General features: G+C 42.2%; 3 non-coding genes across 3 annotated transcripts; 2 read left to right on the top strand and 1 right to left on the bottom strand.

Annotated features, from left to right (window-relative positions):
* Positions 1–2,282: 2,282 nt before the first annotated feature.
* TRNAM-CAU (transfer RNA methionine (anticodon CAU)) lies at positions 2,283–2,355 on the bottom strand. Its single transcript has one exon. It is a non-coding gene; the product is annotated as a tRNA-Met (tRNA).
* A 1,183-nt stretch (positions 2,356–3,538) lies between these two features.
* Positions 3,539–3,611, top strand: TRNAT-AGU (transfer RNA threonine (anticodon AGU)). Its single transcript has one exon. It is a non-coding gene; the product is annotated as a tRNA-Thr (tRNA).
* Positions 3,612–6,312: 2,701 nt separating this feature from the next.
* TRNAM-CAU (transfer RNA methionine (anticodon CAU)) lies at positions 6,313–6,385 on the top strand. The gene has a single exon. It is a non-coding gene; the product is annotated as a tRNA-Met (tRNA).
* The last annotated feature ends 1,456 nt before the right edge of the window (positions 6,386–7,841 follow it).

The following is a 7,841-nucleotide window of genomic DNA, read 5'->3' as shown; positions in this document are numbered from 1 at the left end:
CTGACGGGTCTCTCTGGTTTCTAAGCTCCCGGTGCTTCGAATCTCCTGACAGCTACCACGAATGTTAAGTGATTAGTGAGACGAGGGCGGGGAAGCAAAAGGGTGATAGTAAAGGAGGGTGAGAAAGGGGAGGGGGGGAGGTGTAACAGTAGTCAAAAGTGGGATCTAAGCTTATGTAGAGCGATGACGAAGGGAGGCAACAAAGAGGACTACAGATCAAGGAAGAAGGGAGAGTAGGAGGAACACGTAGAGAAACGAAAGAACGAAGGATGGATGCAGGGGAAAGTTAAAATATCGGAGGAAAGAGAGAGAGAGAGAGAGAGAGAGAGAGAGAGAGAGAGAGAGAGAGAGAGAGAGAGAGAGAGAGAGAGAGAGAGAGAGAGAGAGAACAAGGCGGGAGGGAGCTAATAATGGGAGGTAGAGCGTATGGGAGGGAGAAAGAAAGGTAAGGGAGGGGATAAAATAGTTAGGGAGGTGTGAGGGAGAGGGGGGAAAAAAAGTTGTGGAGTGAGAATGACCAAAGTAAGCAGTGAGGGAGGAGGGATGATGTAAGGTCACCCATGAAGGAGCTAAGGGGGTCGGACTGTCCGTCACTATACACCAGAGGAAGGCAAAGCGGCTACAAGCATCCGAGGTGGCAGCGTTGCCATGTACATCCCAGGGTGGCACAGTGGCCACATACATCCCAGGGTGGCACAGTGGCCACGAACATCCGAGGTGGCAAAGTGGCCACGAACATCCGAGGTGGCACACTTGCCATGTACATCCCAGGGTGACACAGTGGCTACGTACATCCCAGGGTGACACAGTGGCTACGTACGTACATACGCCACAGGAAGGCAAAGTCCACCACGTACGTACACCCGAGGGTGGCACAGTTGCCACGTACATTCGAAGGTGGCAGATTTGCTAGGAGTCTCCGAAGGCGGCAGATTTGCTAGGAGCCTCCGAAGGCGGCAGATTTGCTAGGAGTCTCCGAAGGTGGCAGATTTGCTAGGAGCCTCCGAAGGCTACAGGTATGTCGCAATATACTCGCGTTTGTCGCTGAATAACGCGGTGGTGAAGTCTGTCCCATGGGCGCCGCAGTTTATAAGTAAATATATTCACTTAAATTGTGGGAGGTTAAGAATGACGTGTCATGGCAGACGTCAGTGCTGAGGTCCTTATTCACACTGTAGACTCAACAGTCTGTACTTGTAATACACACACACACACACTTGCTTGTTATATGATAGTGAATAAATCAGCGAGTACCAATTCTAAGTTACCTAAACAAGGTTCATGTTCTTTTTGAATCAGTCCGATTATGCATTCTGAGCCCAACATGTGAGGGAATCCTAAGAAATTATAACTACACTCTTTGCCATGCATTAATTCTCGTATAACTGTGTCTTGCTTCTGGCACGAACACATACAATCATGTTAAAGCGAGTTTGATGCTTTTAATGAAGTGAGAAAACCACTTATAATCAGCCTGTCTTTTTTTTTTTTTTTTGAGACATTCAGAGACGTCGAGGTGAATCAGAAATATAAACTAGCCTAGCTCGGAGGGTGGATAAACCAGCTGCTGACCAAACAGAACTTTCAGTTGCTCCCGTGGCTTCATGGAGGGACACGGACACAACAGTGTATATAATATGACAGTGATCATACTCAGTGGATAATGGTGTTCGTGTAAATCAAAGGCGTCTTTGTTCTACTCCCCTCAGACGCTTCCTGGGTTGGAGACTTGAGTGAACACTTATGTCAAGGAGGCTAATTTCTCGATTTTTGAGGAATGTGTTCCTTTTGATGGCTTGCGTGCGTGAGTTAGAATACATCTGGCTAAGCTTAATGCTCATGCAGCTGCAGGAGGTAACAGCAGCCTAATTGAGCATCATAACATCCCTTCCTATATCAATTTTCTATAGTTAGGAACAGAAGAATGAGCCAAGCGAGGATTTTTTTTTTTTCCCACCTCAAAGGCTTAGTAGTCTGCTCCTGCTAAGGTGACAAAGGCGAGCAGGTAGAAACAAACACAAACACACACACACACAAACACACGCTATTTCTATACTCGTTTGGTTTAGTGGTTAGGATGTCTGACTTACAACAGGACAACCCATGTTCGATTCCCGGTATGGGACTGATATATATATATATTGCCCTTCAGATTTATGGAATCCACTTGAAAATCAACACAGTTAGAATTCTTTAAACGCCTGGTATTTTACAGTAGTCAAAGACTGTGATGCTTACGAGGAATACATGATCTCAGGAGGTGGAGGTGATGCGAAAACAGCTGCCCCGAGTGAGGATCGAACTCACGACCTTGAGATTATGAGACTCACGCGCTGCCTACTGCGCCATCGAGGCTTGAGACTTATGCGGCATTTCCCAATGTTTTGCTTTACTAACAATATAAGTAGAAATGCCGTCCAGCTGAATGACAAAGGAAAAATGTTTAGGTTAAAAATAATCCAGCAGCGAGATTTCTTTGCTCTCATTGATCTCATTTAAGACCTTGAGCGACGCGTAAACCATTAGGTAAGACGAGGTAAACTAGTTTTAGGTTGCTTAATGTAAACTAGTTTTAGCTTGCTTAATGTAAACTGTATCTATCTTAAGCTAGGGTTATAACAACCTGTATTGCTACAAACACAACAGCTACGTCAACAGGTTTTCATGGTTTTATTGATGCAGAGTTTTGGGTATTCAGATTTTGAACGGTAAACACACACACACACACACACACACACACACACACACACACACAACACACATACACTCACACACACACAAGAAGGCCTCGCTATGACCACCATCAAGCAGGTAATAAGCTGCAGGAATGTACGTGTGTCAAAGACTTCAGAAGCGACGTCGTCGCAAACCTGTCCCTTCATCCACGCCGAAGGGACAATACCTCAGGAGACCAACCATCTACTGGCGAATATCAATCTAGCACTCATGTTCGTGGATAAGCAAAATATTCAGCGATCTAATCACATCCTGTATTCGGTTCAGAGCAGAATATGTTTCTCAAGTTTGGTCACCGCACCCAAATAACCGGAGAGAGATAATAGAGAAAGTCTAGAGGAGAGGAGCAATGAAGGTATCGGCATTATGACACATGAGTTACAACGAAAGGTGAGACGTCTTAAATTTGGAAGAAACAGTCTGAGGACTCATACAGTGACCAGTTCCAGAGAAATATAAGATTAGAACAACCGTAAGAAATGACATGAAATTAAACCAGAAACTTCCTAGAAAGACATAAAGAACTTCCTTAACATAAAAGTGGCGGCTGAATGGTATAAAACAAATGAAGATAGAGTCAATGGACACAAGATGAAGGAGTTTGAAAACTGGTGTGAGGTACAATGTTGAAGAGATGGGGCCCCATAGGTGCAAAACCCTCTCACGTAATTACACACAAGAGATGGGGCCCCACGAGTGCAGAGATCCCACCCTCACACACACACACGACATAGTAAGCAACGAGCGAGTCTATAACATGAGATCATGAGTTCGATCCTTACTCGAACCCCTGCCATTATCTGCCTTCATAGCTCAGTGGCTAGAGCGCTGGTCTAGTAAACCAGAGGCCGGGAGTTCGATCCTCCCTGAAGGCAGCGGAAGTAATCCTTTAGTAAAAAATGGCCAAGAAGACGTAAGAATGACATTTCGTTCACTTACGAGTTAGAGAAATATTTTGTTTCTTTTGCCACAAATAGTAGCTAAGAAACAGGATCAGCTGCAAGTTTTTTTCCCTTATGGTTTTAGAGAGTCAATAAGAGCAATGGGGTTCAGTCGTATGAATGGAGTCTGAATCAAGTATCATCCTATATGTTTAACATGGAGGTTCAGTCAGGTTCTTGCCTGGATGATCATCAATTGAAACTGGTCGCGAAACTGCTGTTGCCTCTGTGTGCTACCGGACGATACGGTCTACCCCTATATGCCTATATATCCTTAGCCGTTGGCATGCGACACTGTATGTTACACTGTAGTCAACATACACACACACACACACACACACACACACACACACACGAACACACACACACACACACACACACACACACACACCTCAGTCTACATATTTTGAAACTTTGATAAACAGGAAGACCTGGTAATGTAATGTAATATAAAGTAATGTAATAAACCGGCTCTCTCAAGAAGGGTACAGGGCTTTCCAGACTGGATTACATTATTACTTAAGACATTGTAACTCGTATTTTAATCCTCGATGGTTGATCTTTTCCTGGTGATCAGTGTGCCTTAATTACCGTGGTCCAGTTCTATATTAATATTATATATATATATATATATATATATATATATATATATATATATATATATATATATATATATATATATATATATATATATCCCTGGGGATAGGGGAGAAAGAATACTTCCCACGTATTCCCTGCGTGTCGTAGAAGGCGACTAAAAGGGAAGGGAGCGGGGGGCTGGAAATCCTCCCATCTCGTTTTTTTTTTTTTCTAAATTTCCAAAAGAAGGAACAGAGAAGGGGGCCAGGTAAGGGTATTCCCTCAAAGGCCCAGTCCTCTGTTCTTAACGCTACCTCGCTATCGCGGGAAATGGCGAATAGTATGAAAAAAAAAAAAAAAAAAATATATATATATATATATATATATATATATATATATATATATATATATATAAGGAACCATATTGCTTTGGGTGAAGTGGTTTACGAGGTAAAGCTAAGCCATCTTAAGGGATCGTATGGAAATAGGGTGTTCTCCCAGTGTGTATATCAGACGAGATTAGAAATGAGTATTCGGCTAATCTCTGTATTTGGGTAATCTCTTTTTTGACCCACTGCACACAGGCCTTGACCTCGTCTGTCTACATCGTCACTGTCAGGTGTGTGAACTGTACTTCCAGGAGTCAGGTGTGTGATTCTACCTTCAGGTGTCAGGTGTGTGTGTGTGTGTGTGTGTGTGTGTGTGTTCCTCATCTGTACATTCCTGATCCACCCAACGTTTACCATCGGTTATCTTCCGCGTACCGCTGGGCGAGGCGAGCCTGGGATCACTTGTGTTATAACGTCACATGTCGTCCTCCCATACGGGAGGGTCTGGCTGTCAAATGACGGATGGGTCGTCATGACGGAGCCCTTAATGGACACACGCTGAACGTGTGACGGAACCCTCAATGACACACGCTGAACGTGTGACGGAACTCTATGACACACGTTGAATGCACGACGAAACCCTTTAGGACACACTCTGAACGTATGACGGAGCCCTCAATGACACACGCTGAACGTGTGACGGAGCCCTTAATGACACACGTTGAATGCACGACGAAACCCTTTATGACACACGCTGAACGTATGACGGAACTCTATGACACACGCTGAATGCACGACGAAACCCTTTATGACACACGCTGAACGTGTGACGGAACCCTTTTTGACACACGTTGAATGTATGACGGAAGCCTTTATGATACACGTTGAACGTATGAAGAAACCCTTTACAATACATACGTTGAAGATGTGACGGAACCATTTATAACACACATGTTGAACGTATGAAAGAACCCTTTATGACACACACGTTGAACATGTGACGGAACCATTCATAACACACATGTTGAACGTATGAAAGAACCCTTTATGACACACACGTTGAACATGTGACGGAAACATTTATAACACACACGTTTAACACACACCTCAACGGTTGATGGTTTCATCACATATTTACGCGTAGCACAGAGATCTATCACTTCCTTCATCATGAAACAGATTTATCACTTCCTTCAACATGAAGCAGAGATCTATCACTTCCTTCAACATGAAACAGAACCCTACCACTTCCTTCACAAACGAAATCAATGGATAAACGATAAAAAAAAAAAAGAAATAACTTGGTTAGTTTAAAACTTTTCTGTCTTTATCAGAATCATAATATTATTGTCAATGTCTTCTGTACCTCACTTGCTAAAATAAATACAGAGAAAAAATTATATAAATCGAGAGCTTATGAATGACACATCCCATAATGAATGCAACAACAACAGGTGTAATACAAGTCTACTACAAAATAACGTAAATGCAGTTTACGTAAACCATAGACAAATAAAGAGCTTACCTTTTTGGAGTCTTGTAGATTTCCAATTTGGTTTGACAATGACCTACATAAACTTGGTTTATCTACGTACACCATAAAAAAAAAAAAAAAATGCTTACCTTTCGAATCTTGTAAGTTTCGGTTTGATTTAACAATTACATAAACTTGTTTTAAGATAACAAAGTTATCATCTTATCAGACTGGATAACAGAAGAAGGACATGGCCTCGATGGCGCAGTAGGCAGCGCGTGAGTCTCATAATCTCAAGGTCGTGAGTTCGATCCTCACTCGGGGCAGGTCCTTTTTCGAAATCCTGTGTTAGCAACACTGTTCGTGAATGGCAAACTGTAATGATTCTTTCAAAGGTAAGCATTTCTTTGTAACACTGCATGTGACCAAGCTTAATACACTTTCGAGTGAAAAAAAATTTTTCTAAAGATTTCGTGGCTTTGAGGTAGTGTAAATCATATCTTCCAGGATAAATTAAAAGGAAAATTGAAAGGATCCGAAACTTCACAGAGAAAGGTGGGGGTGATTTGGAGGTAGCTTAAGACAGTTTTAATGAACGTTGCCTGTGAAGTGTGCGGTTCGTTATGCAAGAAAATGTGACAAGAGAGGTCAGCTGATAAGAAAGGTACAGCGCGGTGGAATGAAGATTTGAGAAAGTTGGTGAAGGAGAAAAAAAAATGGATGTGGATGCTTCATTTACTCTAATAAACTACAACACGGAGGGCAAATAAAGCAGAATATAAAGCCCTGGATGATGGTATATATTAAAAAGAGAAAAGCAAATGAGGATCTTACAAAAAAATATAATTCTTGACTTAAATAGTGATTAACAAACCACTCTGGAAAGAGGTAAATACGAGATGAAGGCACGTATGTGTTAGGAGCAAAAGTATATTATCATCCTACGTGCCAGGGAGAATGATCGTAACATATGATCAAGTTTATTAAGGGATGGAGAGAATATCTTAAGGAACTGATTGCTCATGACGATAAGAAGGGATTGTCCATTGGTAAAGCAGGAAGAGAGGTCAAGACAGTGGTGTATACAGGTTAGGAAGGGAGGTGCGTGTGTTCTGATATTTTTTTTTCTAGAGGAAAAAAGTCAGCGATGATATGAGAGTGTGGCTTGAAATACATGTGGGAACCATTCAAGGCCTCGTAAGATCAAAAGTGGTTATCTAACATTTCTACTCATGGGACAGCGTATGGCGGTGTGATACACAATGGTACTTACAGCAGCTGTATGCAGATGACGCTGTGTTGTTAGCTCCATCAGAATAAGAGCTGAGGAGAATGTTATAAGGCCGGTCCGATGACGTCTGTGGAAGAAGGATCATAAGAGAGAGTGCGAATAATGAAGCCATAAATTATTTTTTTCATCTATTTATTCATTCATTTATTCCTTTTGAAAAGGAAGGGAAGTCAGACTGTATGATCAGTTTCTATAGCAAGGGAGTGGGAGTCATGGACAAGTTTGTATACTGGTGAAGTTCAGTAGAGATGGTAAAAGGGAAGCTGAAGCTGAGAGAGGAGTAATGCAAAAGGGAAAAAAAAAGGAAAAGGTGCACTGAGGGGATGAATGGAATAAACAAAAGCGGAATAAACAAAAGCGTAGAGGGTGCGTGACGCTTGCAGCAACGAGTACTTGGCCAATCCTGATGTGCATGGCTGTGAAACCCAAGTGTATATATGTATACAGGTCAGGAAAGGTAATATAAAAGAGAACTGGAGACGGATAATTCA

This window comes from Panulirus ornatus, chromosome 12 (assembly GCF_036320965.1).
Source record: "Panulirus ornatus isolate Po-2019 chromosome 12, ASM3632096v1, whole genome shotgun sequence".
Lineage (NCBI taxonomy): Eukaryota > Metazoa > Arthropoda > Malacostraca > Decapoda > Palinuridae > Panulirus > Panulirus ornatus.
The sequence above is the reverse complement of the archived record's forward strand: the minus strand, read 5'-3'. Positions and strand labels throughout refer to the sequence as shown.